We start from the raw sequence: 18868 nt of genomic DNA, 5'->3' as shown, positions 1-18868 counted from the left end.
ATACCTCTTTCCCTAGTTAGGTGCTGCTCTCTAAAGATGATCTCAAGTCATTTCCAAATGGAAATTAGTCCTGTGTCTTTCTATTCATAACAGGTCATTTTCTACTTTTAACATAATCTTATCAATAGAATTATATATTTTGGAAATTTTCTATGAATAAAAATCAGTCTATTTTTAAAATGTTTTTGTAATAAAATAGTTTTATGCTATTAGCATAATAAAGTATTTTACTTAATATAAAATATTAAAAACTATCTTTTTTGAGAAATTATTAGAATAAATTGAGTGATTCATTAGTAGTATGATTTATAAGAATTAACATTTGGGTTTTATTGTTTATGCTAGGTATATGATGTATGTAAATATTTTAAAATATACTTTGAAATGTTTTCTGACATAGATGTTTTTGAAAAACACATCAAATATATATGTTAGAAAAGTGGACAAACATTCATGAGAATGAGAGAATTGTGCAAATACTTTTAGCATTACAGTGACTATATGGTATTATGCATTTTCACTGTTTAAGAAATCTTGTTCAACAGTTTTAATTGGCGGGATGTATTACTGAGTGAAAACCACATTAGCTAATCTCACAAAACAAGATTTTCTTTAGGGCTAATGTAAATTCTTTAAAGAAAAAGCATTGTATTTTATGCTTTTTAAAATGCCAATTTACAGAACAATACCCTTAAATGTATAATAGCATACTTCTCAGAACAGTTATAAACTGCTCTCTGGGTTTAAAATATATGTAGAAACAGAGAACAGAGAATTGAAGGTGCTGGAGAGGGTGAAATGAATGAAGGGGATCAACTGTAATGATGGATGGAAACTAAATTTTTGGTGGCGGGCACGTTGTAGGGCACACAGAAGTAGACATATAATGTACAACATGAAACTTATATAATGTTATATCAATAAATGTCATACAGAGTGAAGTAAGTCAGAAAGAGAAAAACAAATATCGTATATTAACTCATATATGTGGAATCTGAAAAAATTGGTATAGACGATCTTAGTTACAAAGCAGAAATAGAGACACAGATGTACAGAACAAACATGGATACCAATGGGGAAGCAGATGGACAGGTTGGGATGAATTGGGAGATTGGGATTAACATATATACACTACTGATACTATGTATAAAAAAATAACTAATGAGAACCTACTGTATAGCACAGGGAACTCTACTCAGTGCTCTGTGGTGACCTAAATGAGAAGGAAATCCAAAAAAGAGGGGATATAAGTATATGTATAGCTGATTCATTTTGCTGTACAGTATAAACTAACACAATATTGTAAAGCAACTATACTCCAGTGAAAAAAAGAAAACAAAATAGATGTCACTCAATAAAAAAGAAATCTAAAATTTTAAAAATGAAAGAAAAAAATTCTGGATTTAATTTTACTAGACATTTGCTTGTAAAGTTTTTACTATAATGTTCAGTTTCAAGAAAATGAATTGGATGACTTTTCAACTTCTGAATAAATACTATCAAAAATCTTCTCACCATACTTTAACTTATTCTGAGAAATTTCAATTATTCAATAAATATTATCCACAAAATATGTAACAAACTATAAATTTAGGGGCCTAGGGAAATAGTGTCAAAAATATGTCTATGGTATCATAGGGGAAAAAAAGGAATTTTAAGTTAATTAGCAAGCAAACTAAATTGTAAGATAATAAATTTGCATTTCCATACTGAAATGCATGTTATTTACCTAAAAATTTATGAAAATGATGCTATTTTTCACTAATTCAAAGACAATGTTAGTTCAACTTTATGATGTGTAGGGTATTTTAGTTAAATTTGTAGTGAATAAGGTGGTTTCAAGCATTTAGGACACATATATTACATGAAGGAAAATGTAAATTAAGTGAAAAGAGATCACATACTCAGGTTAATTAGATTTAGATTTTTTTTCTAGAATCAAATCTTATATTATTAATCTTATCTGTCTATGTCAACCTGGAGAAATTATATTTGTAACTTGGTTAAATAAAGAGAAACAATTCTGAAATATTGTATCCAAATTTATGTTAAACTCTTTAAACTTAACTCAATTTTATCATACCTCTGTGTGTGTGTGTGTGTGTCTATATTTTTGACAAAGGTAACATGGTATCATAAGGAATTTAGTGAACTTGCACTTTATGATGACATTTAAGAACACTAATTTAAAAAATATATATTCCAAGACCAAACAGAATGTGAGGATAAAGAAGAATAAATTTAAAAACTTATAAAATATTGCTTTCATTTAAATATTTTGATTATCATCAAGTAACTTAATAGAGTCCCTTTCTCTCTGTCTTTCTCTCTCTTTCTGTCTCTCATTCCTCTATTATATATACCAGACACTACTATTGGAAAACTAAATGGTCTCCATAAAACAGTGTAGCTTTATGATCATTTCATATCAACTGTGAATTGAGAAAACAAATGTTTAGTAAACTATGTGTTTCAAAATCTTCCAATAGGTGTTTTAAAAAGCATAACATGTATTTGCTCAATAGTTTAGAATATATAATATACCAAACATACATTATTCATGTTCCCAATAATAGGTTAGCTAAATATTATTGTCATCTCCATTTTTTAAGTGCCGGAATTGATATATAAAATTTAAGTGACTTATTCATATTTATCATCAGTAAAATGAAAGAATTCAATTTTTAAAAATCTACTTACTTTCCTTAAGTTCTCCACAGAGGAAGCGAGAATTATTTCTCTCTTTTTTATTTGTGTTAAAAAGAGATTTTAAAAATATAGATTTTTATACACATTAAATAAAACCAGCAATTCAAAAACTGTTTAATTTGTGAATGAGCTGGGTGTGTACTTCATGTGTGCCCGAATGAGATAGCCCAGTTCTTCTCCTACTTGAAATTCTTAGCCAAGAAACATTTTATTAGAAAAGTAAAGTGTAAGGTTATTCTGCCCACTCTATGAAGATTAAGTGGTTACTGTATGAAAGCATTAGGGATGAGATTACTTTAGGATCCAGAAAAGAACCTCAGACAGCTCATAATAGATTGGTTCTAAACCTAAGTAGGCAGGAAGCTAAAAACAAACTCAAGATTGATTTAGTTGTAGAACTAGCTGTAAGATAAGAACAAGGCAATAACACTAATTTTTCTAAAGCTTGACAAAAGGTTATAGGTGTTTTGTTCATTACTGAATACTGATCAATTTTTATCTGTTTATGAAAAGAGTTTAAAAAACAAAATCATAATAAAATTATTTGGACAGCAAAATTATTTTACAGATACACAATATGTCCTTATGCATTGCATTAAATTCTATATTTCTATGAATGCATCACAATTATTAACATAATTTGATATTATATGTGTTAGTTATAATACTCAATAGCTAGACTTTCAGAAGGAAATACACATCCCTCCAGTAAAAACCTGAGGGTATTATTATTTCACAATACAAAAAAAAAGGAATGATGCACAGTTATTTTAAGGACATTTATTTTGCTTGAATTTCTTGAACCATCCTTTTCTTAGAATGATTAATTATAATGAGAGCCTACAATGTGTTAAGTACAAAGCAGTGACAGAGAGATTAAAAAATGTTTTCTTCATAGACTACATTCTAATAAAGAGACAAAGACATCAAAATTATTAAATAAATAAAACCTGTATTATGTTAGATGATGATATGTAATATTAATAAAAAATAAGAAAGCAAATGGTGATAGCCAGTTGTAGGCTGATTGCAACTGTACATATTATGGCTAGGGAAGGTCTCACTGAGAAGGTGAAATGAAAAATGAACAAACAAAATAGACTGTGATACAATAATAGTAAACACACATCCAATAAAAGTCTCTTACACATCAATAAGATAAACAGCACAAAATGAGAAATCAAGAAATGGGAAAAAGATATGATGAGATATTTCACAGATGAAGGTATACAAATTGTTAATGAGGACATGAAAAAATAATATTCAATAGGGAAATACAAATCAAAACTATAATAAGATGTAATTTTTTACCTACCAGAATGGCTATAATAAATAAAAACAAATGATGGTGAGGATATAAAGTAATAGGAACCCAAATCCATTGCTGGTAGGAAAGTAAAATGGTACAGCCACTTTGCAAAAGGTTGTTTCTTAAAGAATCAAACATAAAACTACCAAATAGCCCAGAAATTCCAATTATAGATATAAACCTAAGAGGAATGAAAACATAGGTTCACACAAAGTCTTGTACATGGATGTTCATAGGAGCATTATTCAAAGCAGCCAAAAATTTAGAAACAACCTAAATTTCCAATTAATTGGTAAATGGATAGACAACTGTGCTATATACAACTGTGCTATATACAATTGCTATATACAATATTTCATACAATGGAATATTATTTAGCAATAAAAAGGAATGAGCTACTGATGCATGGTATATTTATTGGATATCCTAAAATAAATGTCAACTAAGTAGACAGATATGTATCTGAAGTTCAGAGGTGATATAACAGGAATGAGCCCCAAGGCATCCAGTGTTAAGTGGTCTGGGAAATTTGAAGTACCTAGTTAATTGAGGTAGAGACTGAAAATTTAACTTCACATTTAGCAACATAGGTGGTATTGCAAAAACGGTTTCTGAATAGTGGTAGAAGAAAAACTGCTGATATTACATTAAGAGAGAATGAGAAGAAACAAATTGGAGGCATATAATATACATTCCTTCTAGGAGGTTTTGTTTGTCTGTTTGTTTGCTTTTAATAGGAGAAGAAAAATAAAATAGTAGCTGGAGAGGGGAAGTATGGTTAAGAAAGTTGTATTTAAGATGGCAGAAAGCATGTCTATTGATGGGCATGGTCAAGTAGAGAGGAAGCAAGAGAAGAAAAGCGCTGCTCTAATGCTCTTGAATAAGATAGTGGGGATAGGCATACTACACTTGTGAAAGTGTTAGCTTTTTCATGAGTTTGGGTATCTCATGCAGAGTGACCAAATTAAGCATGTGGTCAATGCAGGCATGTTGAAAAATGTGCTGGTCTGCACCGAGGCACTGGTGGGTGTTCACTTCTAATTATTTCTCTTTCTGAATAATGTCAAAGTCAAAGGTTCTGGAGATCTGTTTTACAACAATGTAAATATATTTAACACTTCTGAACTGTACACTGAAAAATGGTGAAGATGGTAAATTTTATGATATTTTAAGCCCAATTTAGAATGTCAATACCATCATCCAAGAGTGAGAATAGAGGAAAGTTACTGGAAGAGAGAGAGAAGAAGGCTTGAAAAAAATCATAGAGAGAGTTAATAGTGAGTAGATAAGGAGAGAAAAATATGATTGCTAGTCACCATAAGAACTCTACTGCTAAAGTTAGTGATACAAATATAGAATGAGATCAGTCAGCTTGTTTTTCCTCCGGCTTTACTCAACTACCCAGGAAAAGACGCTATTGAGAGGCACTATGATGAAGAGCTAATTAGCTAGACATGATAATGCAAAATAATTATAATAAGGGATAGAGTGATTTAAGTCGGTTGGAGATGTAGGCAAATGATAAGTCAGTGCAAAAATTTAACTGGGAAATTAGGAAAGTGGATATATCCAAGTGGTGAGGTAAAAGTGGTAGGATCTATAGCATACTAGTTCAGGCGGGGTATGAGAATTTTCAGGGTCATAGGGGGAATGAACCCTAAATGTAGGGGATTATAGGTGGAGAGTAAGATACATAAAGTTGAAACTGTTGAGGTGATATCATTATTTGTAAGGATTCGGTTTCAGGAGTGCAAGGTTGAGGTAGGTGGTAGACCACAGTTGGAGGAGGCCTTCAAAAAGGCTTGACCCCAAGTCAGAACCAGGTAAATGGAATTTCCCCACCCTCACCAAGCCCATCCTTGGAATGTGCATTCCACTTGTCTTTCCTGCTCCCAGAAATTGCCCCAGGGAGACAGCCTTGAATAGAAATGTTGTATTGAAGCTACCTGGACTAGGTACATGACTGAACTCATTTAAGGCCTCTATATAAACTTTTTTAAGATTCTGGGGGCAGGGTATGGAATCTGCTTCTCTTGCAGTCACTGAGGACAAGCCTCTTAAGTAAATTCCCTTGCTTATTAAACCTGCCACCTACTAATCTGGAGTGGTTTGCCTTTTTCTTCAGTCTTTTCCTGCCCTCCCCGTACTGGGGAACTCAGTTTCAGGTTATACCCAGAAGCTAGGAGGAGGCTGCAAAGCAACAACTACATCAGTAATGAGAGGTCAAGAAACTGAGAGGGCCAGCTGTTGTGAGGGTCAATTAGTAGATGCTAAAATCACCAGCAATTCTAAAATGAGTTGTGTTGGAGACAATGGAAATGAGTAGGAAATAAAGTTTTTAAGATGAGGTACACTATGGTTGTCAGCAGAGAATTCCAATGAGAGATCTGGGGGTGTCTGAAGATGTGTGATTAAAAGATGGAGATTTCTAGAAAAGAGGAATGGAACTTCATTTAAAAAACAGCAATGAGGAACACAGAGGATTGCCTCCCAGTTTTAGATTCATAGATAGAAGGTGCGGTGGAGAAGATTGTGTACTATTTGAACAGTCTGCAGGAGTGCCCTCTGGAAAGAATTATAGCCAGAAGATGAAGAGACAAGTTTAAGGAATAAACTTTATTCTAAATGAATGCAATGCAGCTATTGTTACAGAGTATGAGAAATTGATTATCCCAAGCACAAACCACATATTTAAAAAAATTCTCTTCCTGAGCAACTGATTTTTAATAGATTCGAAATGAAAAGTTTCTGAAGCTAGCATTCCTTATGAATAATCTGCATCCTCTGTCCTTGTATCGTAAACAGAATATTTTAGTTATTCTTCTCACCCCAAACCTTTTTTTGCAAACCTTACCCACAAACGTTTTGCAAGATATATTGCCTATGTTCCTTTGTTTCCTACAAGAGGTTTCTGTCTTCCTGTTTGTAGAGCAGCAGTTATATCAGTCTAATTATTCAAACAGAAATTGGTAACAGAAAATCTGAGATTCAATTAAAATTCTACCTCCTACTTAGTCTAAAACTGTGGGAAACTCTAATACTCTTTTGAGTTTAATGTTCTACAAGGTAACTTAATGATGAGAAAAATAATGCTGAACCTTATAACTCTTTTGTGATAACTATAATCCAATAGAAGAGTTAAAAAGCTTATTTATATTGTGAGATGTTCTGAAAATAATCTCCCCTTATAATAATCTCAAAAAGACCAAAACTATTACAAAAATAAGGTTTGTAATATAAGCTCTAGTATTCTCTTGAGTAAGAGGCAATCATATATATATATACATATATATATTACATACACTTATATAATATATAGATATATACTTTATATTTTATGTTTAAATCTCAGTTCAGTGGGTTAGTAAGAGATGCACTTTCAGTGACCTGACAAGTCCATCAAACGACCATTCTTAAGTGAATAATGGTGGGATCAGAGGCAAGTTAAACACTGTTAAATTCATGGAACATTTTGGAACACTATTCTTAATGTTTGTTTAATTAGAAATTACATTCTTAAAGTGTAAATACAAGATAAATAGAATGGATTGTCTCAAATACTCATGATTTTCCTGAGTTACTGTAAAACAAAACTTTGGAAAATCCAGGGAAAGGTTAATTTTTTTTAGGTAGTACTTAAAGGAGAACTTACTTTGACTCCCATTTCCAGCTTTTTGGTCTAGACTATTTTCTAATACATTTTCAACTGAAAAAATACATTGTGTTATTACAATCCAATGTTAATTTACTTGATTGAAATGGCAGTTCGTACAGACTCAGTCTACCAAAACAAAACAAAACAAAAACCACATATTAAGGGAAAAAAATTAGAATTTAAAAGACCAAAACACAAATTTTATACTATTTTATCCTTACTTTCATGGATCAGGAAGATTACTTCAACAAAGAGAAAAACTGAACAAGTTTCTCTTATATCGGAAATCACATATTTTGTGTGTAAGCATAATGGTCTTACTCTTTGGGCTATAACATGTAAGAAGAATGAACACTTAAACATTCCTGAAGTGAAAGCTTGGTTGTAAAATTATAAAGCATGTTTGAAGAACCTTAATTAGGTAACTGTTCAAAGTTTCTAAGGTTATACAAGATTTCTGCTCTGTATAAAATCTGAAAAATGACAAATTAAAAGTGAAGCAAAAATTCTAAGGAATATAACTGACATTTAACAGCCTTGGTTTCTCACTGTCTAGAAAAAAATGATATTAAATTTAATATAAAGTGGAATACACAGTACTTTATAATTAGATACTTTAATTCAAATACCTAAACAGAACATTTTAATGTAATAAAATTGTTCTACCAAAATGCAAGATTTTTATTCATCTCAAATGTTCATCTCATAAAATAATGTGACTTTACTCTTTACAAAATGAATATTCTGTATTCACAGCTATTTATAGTGATACATGGCTGAGGGAATAAAACTTCATATGAAATCAACTTTATTATTCTATGTAAAGCTTATTAATTGGATCTACAAAGATACTAGATTAGATAATACTTTCTATTCTTTGCTCCTCTGTGTCATCTTCAAATAAAAAGAGAGTCTCTAACTTCAACCGGTGCCTTCCTGTTATCATGAGTACAATCTGAATATGTGTAAAAGGACAATGTCCTTGTTTATGTTGAAATAACAAGATGGAGTGAATCTGTGTCCTTGAATCATTTATCACCAACAAGGCCAAAAGGGCTTCTGTTACTGCTTCCAGCCTCCCTTAAGGATACATCTTATTAGGTCAGGTTCAACAGGAAAGTCTGCTCTTTTTATTAACTAAAATTCAACCGATTAGGTTTCTTTTTTTTTTTTTTCTGATTAGGTTTCTTAATTACATCTGGAAAATCCCTTCACCATTGTCATAGGGCATAACCTAACTCTGGATGTCATGTCCCGTCATAAACTCAGTTCCTGCCCACACTCAAGGAGAGATGATTATGTCAGGGCATAGGCTATTTGAGGGGTGGGGTGGGGGAGTCTTATAATATTAAGAAAATAAGCTTCAATTTCTACAGATGCCATACAAAACAACATATATTGCAAGTAGCACTGTATTATTTAATACACTTTTCATCCCACAAATTGACTTTAAAAGTGATTTAAATGACTAACATATATCATGAATTGTCTTACTTACTGGGATTTTAGCATGTCACAATACAGAAAAGGTCCCTTTCTATTGAGGAGATATAATTTTAAAACTAGTAAATAAATTAACCAGATAAAATAAATGTTGATACATTTCATGAAGACAGTGAGCTAAGCATAATTATGAGGCAGTTACTGTAGTCAGGGATGTCAGAGGAGGTCTCTTTAAAGAAATAAACTTGAAACATTAAAAGAGGAAGGAGAAGTTACTATGTATATGGTGTAGAGATGAAGAAGGAATGTAGTATAAGGTAGCAGAGAAATAGGCAAGAACCAGATAGTCTTGTAGGCCATGAAAAAATGTTTGCTTTTTATTCTCATTGCAAAGGAAAAGTATTGGGGGATTTTGTGCAAGGAAGGGTTATGATAATGAGAGTATTTTTTTTTTTTTGAAAGATAACCTTGGCTGCTTGGAGAATAGTACTGATATTTTAGGAACTCAGAAATGGAAACAGGAAGAACAAATGGAAGCATCCATCAAAGTTTAGGAAGTTTGGGTTATATTGGTAGATGCTAATATGAGATGGTAGATGCATTTGGAATAAACTTTAGCAATATAGCAAACAGACTCTGAAGTAGATTGAACAGAGTAAAGGTGAAGGGAAGAACATATAAATGTATCTTTTGCTCACTTAAAAAACTAATTCTATTCAAAAGGCAATTCATTTTATTAAGTTCAGATTTATAATTTCAAGGGCATTCTGCTAGAGAAAAGACAATTGATCAGCAAGAGAAAATTAAATTTTAAAAATGTCCAGAGTAAAATGCCTTAGCCTACTGAAAATTTACTTGTCAATGTTTAGTAATAAAATTATACAGAATTGTCAGAGATTAAATATAAAACTAAGGAAACATGATGACAATCTTTTTTCCTAAAAATTTAATGTAAAATATTCACAATTACCTCAAGAACCATAACAAAGAAATGCTAAAAAGTACAAATAACACTCTTGCACCAAACTTGAGTGACTGTGCTTGATGCTCCAGTCCGTGTCTTAAGATTTACAATGCAAGGTCTGAAGCCGAGACCTGACTCCTGAAAATTCATTAGGTAGTACCTTCTGCCCTTCAGAGGGAGAAGAGTAGAATTAGCATGTTTCTAAAATGACCAGGTGAGCTTCTCAACAGAATCAGTCAACTTCTGATAAAACTTAAGCTGATAAAATATTTAAACAAGCTGATAAAATATTTAATTCCTTTAGAAAAATTATCTATCTGCATGTCTCATTATTTTCATTTAGTAATTTTATAGATAAATATCAACTATTAATCTCTGCTTAGTCTTTACAGATTAGAAAGCATAAATTGTCAGTTAATTATAACACTCTAGTATATTAGAAAACTATTTTAAAGTAGTTGCTGAATCAAGAAAACTGTTAGTGACACAAGCTGAATACCCTACTGTCATCCTTATAAACATTAAAAGCAATTAATTTACCCTTCATACTCTAAAGTTACCTTCAAGGATAATAGAATTAACAACCATGAAAATATTCATAGACAGTCTTATATGAGGAGAGGACAAATGAGACTAGTACAATGGACCAAATGAAAATTTAAGTGATCTGATTTTCAATTTCCTGTTTTATTGTTGTAGGTTCACTAGCAATATCTGGTAGGGAATGTGTATTTAAAATGAATAAATATTTGAAGAATAAAATAAAATATGTTATATACACATTTTTGATACTACTGTTACAGAAATTGTAATGAATGTGCAAATTTTCATCACCTTCAAGATCTTCTTTACTTCACAAAGTGAAAGTAATGGTTTCTTTTTGAATGGTCCTCTTGAACTTTGACTAAATCTCTGTGTCCTACACTGTAATGTAATGCATTAGTTAGGAACTTTTCCTTCTCTCTCTTCACAACCAGTAACCCCATCTCCTCATCTATGGTAAGTCCCTAAAGGGTTAGAATAAATCATTTGTCCTTCCCAGATGCTAGAAGAGTGCAGTTATGGGGAAAAAGTTAAGTAATGTTTGGTATTAAATGAAAAGTGAAGAACAGAGGGAAGATATGGTGGGAAGGAAAAGAAAGGAAATAATGAATGTGTATTTCTCTTCTACTCAAGGTGTCTCTCACTGTATCACATATAGGTGATGGATACAAGTCACTTGGTAAGTACCATCATCAATGTGGCAGAGTGAATATACTCTGCCCAGAGAGGGAGGGCACAGCAAAGTTACCTTGCCGGAGGGAGTAAAGAGTCCAGGACAACAATCCTACAAGGTACCACAGGTACTACTAGTGCCACTACATACACGTAGAAATGATTTATTTTGGAACCAACACATCTAAACACTTACCACAACACACAGGCACATATATTTAAACACATACTACACACACACACACACACACACAAACACACACACACACACACACACACACACACGCATAATGATTTTGTTCTACTACTTATCCCAGAGATGGCATGGCCGAGATATTTTTTAGAGTTTAGTAAGGAGATTTCATTCTTTGGGGGAAAAAAAAGGAATTTATGTACAAGTCTTCCTTCATCATGTAGTACAAAGAACATAAGCCTCAAATCTGATGATTTTCATTTCCTGGTGTCATTGGTAAGTCATTTAACCATCCTGAGTCCCAAGTTTAAATCCTTCTCCTTTTTTCATCTCCTACTAATTTCATCTTGTACCAATCTGTCTGAAAATGCTGTCTCCAGATGCTGATAGTCTTTGCTGGCCTGGTGCTCTGGAAATATTTAAGTGGAGAAATCTGAGCGTTTTGCAGGGATGTACTTAAATACATAAAGTTTATTGAGGAATCATTTAGGTTAGTATCTAAGGCAGTTATTTTGTGGATAGATCAGAGAAAACAAGATTGTATGTTTCTCTAATACTACACTCTTAAATGTTATTATTAAATTAACTTAGCTTCCAAACAAAGCACATATGTTAAATGTACTCAGGCATTGAAGCAAATTTTTGTAATTTCTGAAAATGCAATCAGATCTACTCTTAAAGGAGGTTGGATGTTTTATGTCATATTCTTGTGCTATTAAATTGTTTAGAGAAGGATTGATCATTTAAGTTATTTGAAAATTTAGCTTCTTACATATTAGAAGAAATTATCTCTGCTACATTACCAGTTTATTGAATTATACTAACAGCAAATTTAAAAGATGATTCATTGTTAAGTAAAGGACTTCATTTATGGTTTTCTTACATTTTATTTTCAAAACAGGAATAAGAGAACTGTAAATTCTAAATTTGTGCTTTACATCTCATCCTTTTTTAGCTTGGATGGGATTTTAATTTTTTTTCTGTAAAACAAAAATAATACATCTAAATGTTTGATTATTAATTTTTAACAATTATTCTGTCTATTCTGTGCCAGGCTGTAGTTTGAGCTACAAGGATACGATAGTAAAATATATATACATGCCTTGTCTCCACGGCCATGTGTACAGCTTGCAGGGAGACCCTGCAGCCACAGATGTGTGCACCAACAGGCTGGGCATGCTCAGCTGCTTGTGGACCCAGACCCAGCCCCGTCTCCCATCACTGACCTGCACCACCATGCCCACCTGCAATTAGCCCCTCCAGTTGTGCATCTGCTCACACCTGGCCTGATTCCAGATACCAGCCTCCACTGTCCTGGGCCTGTGGGGAGACCCAGCATCTGTGGTAATATATACCTACAGCAGGCACCCCGCAGCCATCAGTGTGCCTGCTGTTGGCCTCAGCCCTTGCCAGGGGGGTCCCTAGCTAGTTGAGCTCAATGGTGCAACCCAGGGACTAGATAGGGCTGAATCTGGGCCCACAAGCAGCTATGGAGGCATTGGCTATTGGTGTGCACTTTTGTGGCTGCAGGATCTCACTAAGGTCACACACATGGCAGTAGAGGCCAATGGGGTCAGGTCAGCAGCATGCAAGTGCACAACTGGAAGGGCTAATCTCAAGCGTTTCCCTGGTAGTGAGGGATAACTGCAGGGGTCCAGGCTAGCATCTTGCACTCATGCAGCCACTGAGGCCAGGGTTGGCTGCCACGTGGATCCCAGGCTCTAGTGAGGGCGGAGAAAACAAAGCAGGGCTGGGGACCCAGGTGGCTGGCATCTGCCAACACAAATACCTGTGGGGTAAAAACTGATGAAATCTGCAAGGAGTCCGAGGCAGCTGTGGTGGTCCTTGATTTCTTCCGTGGCAATAGCTGCTGGGGTCCTCTGCAGAGTAGCTTACTGGAAACCACAGTTCCTCCTGTTATAAGGCGGCTGCTCTTCCTTGTTCCTAGGTGCCTCTACTTGTCTCAGCTTTGCTGGTTTCTGGGAGGGCTGAGACCAAAGCAGGTCCTTTGAGGGTGCTCTGAAAGGTTGGAGAAGCTGCTCTCTCATCTCACTCTCCCTTTCCCAGGGAGGGGAACTATTCTAGCAGGTGAGCTCCCTTTTGGTATTGCTGGGGGTGGGGTAATGCAGGAAAAATGAGGCTGTTCTTCCTTCTTTTTGTGTGTGATTATTCTTAGTGTTTTCTTTTTCCACTAACTTGTCGAAGTCTATTACATAGACTCATGAGCTCTCCCAAAGCAATTTCTGTTCATGAATAGTTGCCTAGTAATTGATAACCATGGGGGAATGGAGGCTGGGGTCCTCTTATTTTGCTGTCTTTGTGACATCACACCCCAACTTGACACTGTTTTATTAATCTCTTTGACATAAAATATATTTAATGACTATAGACCTAATAACTTTATTATCATGCATAGTAATTAAAAGGAGATAATAAAATCCAAATGTCATAATTTTCATGTTAATTTTTATTGTGTTACAATATGGTCCTTGAATATGTACAATCATTTGTGTTTCTCTAATTTTACAAGTAGAAATAATTTTCCCAAGCACTGTATCTCAATATTTATCTGAGTTACCTAGGTACAACTATTAAAATAATAACCTGCTCTTTGTCTATGTGTTCTGCAAACTCTAATAAATTACCAAGTTTGCTTAGTTTCAGTAGTTTATCTCTGACAAACACAAACTGTTCCCAAACACTTCATTTGTAAAGTTTATTTTGAAAGGCCGCGATACTGCTGATACTTATATAACTCCTCTTTGTTTCATTCTTGCAAAACGCAGAAGGCACTAGGGAATGACTACAATGGATCACAAACATGAATATTTCAGTACTTTATAGACTCTTCCTCAGCATGTTGCAGAGTGTAAAACAAAGTTCTATTTAAACCATGTCAAGGAAAACAATAGCAAATCTAGGATTTTCCAAACTAAAGCCAACCAGTTCCAAATGTTTTTCTTAATGAAGAGTTACTATGAGAATATAATAGGATGAAGGATGATGACTAAAATGGATCTAACATTTTTTATAAACAAATAAAAGAAAATTTGGGGTCATTCTGGCAACTTCAGAAAAGGGAAGCTCGTGAGACCAACTGAAGGGTTGGGGGAAAATTGGGCTGTATTTTTACAGTCACTCTCATACATGCACATGTTCATATCTGTTATGTTTGCTAATGGATTCTAGATTTGACACTTGATGGGTATTTAAAACATGTTAATATTTGTTTTCTTAAAGATTAAAATGATAAAAAATAAATGATAGTGAGGCTTAATATAAGATTTTTGAGAACCATGACAGCTCACTTATTCTTCTCCTGTTTCCTTTTCTTGTTGGAGACCAAGCAAGAAATAGGTTGCAGTAAAATCATGGCAAACTCTATTATAGTTAAAATGAGATGGACAAAAAATTAATAATTCTTTACAAAGAACACCTAAAGATATTAGCAAATCACTTGAGAAAGCTATTCTAAAGAGCATATTCTTAAGATAAACCTAATAATCCTATTTAAGAACATGGAAAAATTTAAGTATAAATTAAAACACCTTAAATAACAGAATAAAGATCACACAAGAGGAAATGCCCAGACTGCAGTGATGGTTCAACATTGAATAACTTTACCTAAAATAACATGGAATTTCCTTTTTTGAAGATGTTCCGACTAGGTTATTTACCAGTCCTAGAAAGGAGTAAGTGGCTGCATATTAACATCGTCTCTTAGCCATAGGTCTACAGAGCATCTTGTTGATAAATGAATGGAAAGTCTTGCTAATAAATTAATTATTTGTTATCAGCAAAACAACAAAAGTGCATATGTGTGTGTGTGAGAGAGAGAGACCTCTGTTTCTTTTGTGTTCTAGATAGTTGCAACAGATTGTAGCTTTCACATAAACAGCCCAACAAGCCAGACCTGCTTAAATATCCTAGCTTCCCTGAAATCATCAGAGAACTAATATGCAAAAAAAAAATAATAATAATAATAAGTGAAATACTTTATGGAAAGTGATCCACATTTAATAAGAGAGTAGAGACCTATGGCTCTTCTCATTATTGATAGAGCATTGAAAATAGGAAAATCTACTGTAGATGGAGGTAAGAGGGAGATGACAAAATTCTGAGAGAAACCCCTCTTACACAAATCCTTCAAAAAGATCTCTCTAGGCACAGAAAGGATAGTCAAGACTAAAGAGAAAGAAGAATTTCACATTGAACAGAAAGCTGACAGTAGGGTATAGAGCATAAAGAGAATTACAGTGCCAAAAATCGAGCCTCAGCTGTAAAGCACAAAAAGATCTATAGAATCTCATCTTTCCTCATATCTCCCAAAGAAGGAAAAGGTCTGACCTTATGGTTAAAAATATTTGAACCTGGGCTTTCCTGGTGGCGCAGTGGTTGAGAGTCCGCCTGCCGATGCAGGGGACGCAGGTTCGTGCCCCGGTCCGGGAAGATCCCACATGCTGCCAAGAGGCTGGGCCTGTTAGCCATGGCTACTGGGCCTGCGAGTCCGGAGCCTGTGCTCCGCAACGGGAGAGGCCACAACAGTGAGAGGCCCGTGTACCGCAAAAAAAAAAAAAAAAAAAAAAAATTGAACCTATTAGTTAACTGAATCAAATTAAACATTCAAAAAATCCAGATCTTGCTCATCTACTGATCAGATTGATTCAGCTCCCCACTCAGTCTGGCTCAAGAAAGGGTATGTCATTTTAATAGATTAACAATATTACACTAGTATCACAATACACAGGAATAAATAAGAACATATGACACATGGTCATAAAAGAAACTATCAGCAGAAGCAGAAACTAGATTTCCCTGCTACTGATGTTTTCTGAAAGTGGCTCTAAAGTAATTATAATAAAAATGCCCAAGTACATACTTAAAATTGTGAGCAATGTGTATTATGTTACGGGGAAATTATCAGAGACAAAGAAACCAATAAAAAGAATAAAATGGAAAAAATGTTAAATTAAAATACATCATAAATAAAGAAGTCACTGATGAATTCTAAAAATTAATGTACTGAACAGTGGAAAAAATGAACTTGAATTAATAATAACAAAAAAAGTCTGTACTGAAAAACAGTTTTTAAAAAAAGGCTAAAAAAGAAAAAGAAAGAATTGGAGATCTATGGTAGAACATGATATGGCCTAGTGCACAACCAGCTTGCCAAAAAAGAAAAAGAGAGTGAAAATGCGGCAGAAGAAATAAAGACATAACAGCTGAGAGCCTTCAAAATGGATGAAAGACACCCACTACAAATTTAAGAAGCTCAGGAAACTCAAGCAGGATAAATACAAACATTGCCCCTATGATGGTTCATTTTATGTGTCAACTTGACTAGGTTAAGGGATAACCAGATAACTAGTAAAATATTATTTCTGAGTGTGTCTTTGGGAGTGTTTCCAGAACAGATCAGCATTTGAATCGGTAGGCTGAGTAAAGGAAATTTTCTTCACCAATGCAAGTGGGCTTCATCCAATACATTGAGGGCCTGAAGAGAACAAAAAGGTGGAGGAAGGGAAAATTTGCTCTCTGCTTGAGCTAGGACACCCGTCTTTTCCTGCCCTTGGACATCAAAGTTCTGTCGCCCTGGTTCTGGAGCCTTAGGATTCAGACAGGTACTGACACCGTTGGCCATTCTGGTTCTCAGTCCTTTAGATTTGGAATAAGAGCTACAGCACTGGCTTTCCTGGGTCTCCAGCTTGCAGTTGGCAGACTGTGGGACTTCCTAGCCTCCATAATCACATATGCAAATCACTCACGATAAATCTCTTCCTATATATCTATTTCTATATCTCTGTCTCTGTCTATATACATCTATCACCTATCTATCTATCAACTATCTATCTATCTATCTATTTGTCTATCATCTATCTCCCATTTGTTCTGTTTATCTGGAAATTCTGACTAATACACCCAGTAATAGGTGTACACGCAGATGTATACAGTTGCCAAAACTCATTAAACCAAACACTCTGCACTTTATTTCATGCAGATAATGCAATAAATTTTTAATAAGAAAATGACAGAGATGTATGGTAGAATAATATATAAACTCATTAACATTATATACTCCCCTTAGCATTATATAATTTCTTGATTCCCAGAAGATAGTCAAGTTCTATGAAAAATAGACTCAGAAAATTTAAATTACACTGAAGGAAAGGAAATTTAGAAAAACATGTATAATAAGAAAAGTCAGTGAGAGGTAGAATATTGTAATGGGACTAATTGGTGGTCATGAGTCAATGTCAGGCAACATAGTATTTATAAGTAAATCCCCTAAAGGTGAGGAATTAGAAATGTGGATGAGAGAGACACAGCTAATCTATTAATATTTCTATTCTTTCACAGACATGCTATGCTAATGCATTTAGATATCTGCTCAGCTGAGTCTTGTTGAATTAATACAAAGATTTGTTTGTTTGATTGATAGTTGCTTTTTCCTGAATACTGGAATAATTCTGTCTTCAGAATGAGCAAACATGCATCAATTTGTTGCATCTGGTTTTCTTGGAAATTAAGATTTGAAGGGCCTATATGTAAAGTGGTTGCACTATTATAAACTTTACCTTATGTTTCAAACAACAATGTTGCATTAAGGTATTTATGAATAGCATAATTTATGTTCTTTCAAAATGACCCAAAATCGTAAATGTGTTATTGGACTGCACAACCAATGTACTATACACTTCTAAGTACAAGAGTTGATTCTTTTCTTACTAATCTACAAATTGGATATGTTTCTTGTACTTTAATGGAGGCTCAAAAAAAATGTCTTCATTGTACTATGAAATCAGAGAAAACAGGAAATTCATCTGATGATTATTTTATCCTATAGCCTAATCACAAGTGACAAATAGTTGCCCAATAATAGAAGGAATGGCTTGGGCAAAAAATGTTGAGAAATATCTTTGTACACTGTCCTCCATCATAGCAAGAATTTTTAGATTATTTCAATTCTGAATAAACGTAACTTATTTGAATCATATTCTCTTTCAAGTACTTTTCAAGTCAGATCATAATATTCTAGATTTAAGGTCAGTTTAGATAGCCACAGCATGAACTGTAAAAATATATGTCATATGTCAGATCTGTGTGTTTTCAATTTCAAGTTGTATTTTTTCCTCTTTTATTGACCAATCTTTCTATAAGAAAATATCAGAATATTATAAATTTACTAGAGGTAAGATGTGACTCATTTATTATAATCATTTAAAATATGCACATATATTGTTTTCCATAATACTCATTTGCATATATTTTATTTCCTATAGATTTCTCCATACTTAGTACAAAAAAGAGATTTAAAAAAAAATTTTTTCTAGTAAAAGTCTAAAATAAAACAAAAGCTTCCAGCAAGTTCTCTTATGTTAC

At 33.6% G+C, this 18868-nt stretch overlaps 1 pseudogene; it reads right to left on the bottom strand.

Moving 5' to 3' along the window:
- LOC132508731 (MOB kinase activator 1A-like) overlaps positions 1-17129 on the bottom strand; it is a 48596-nt pseudogene extending 31467 nt beyond the window's left edge.
- Positions 17130-18868: the final 1739 nt, after the last annotated feature.

Source organism: Lagenorhynchus albirostris, chromosome 18 (genome assembly GCF_949774975.1).
Source record: "Lagenorhynchus albirostris chromosome 18, mLagAlb1.1, whole genome shotgun sequence".
In the NCBI taxonomy this organism is placed as follows: domain Eukaryota; kingdom Metazoa; phylum Chordata; class Mammalia; order Artiodactyla; family Delphinidae; genus Lagenorhynchus; species Lagenorhynchus albirostris.
The sequence above is the reverse complement of the archived record's forward strand: the minus strand, read 5'-3'. Positions and strand labels throughout refer to the sequence as shown.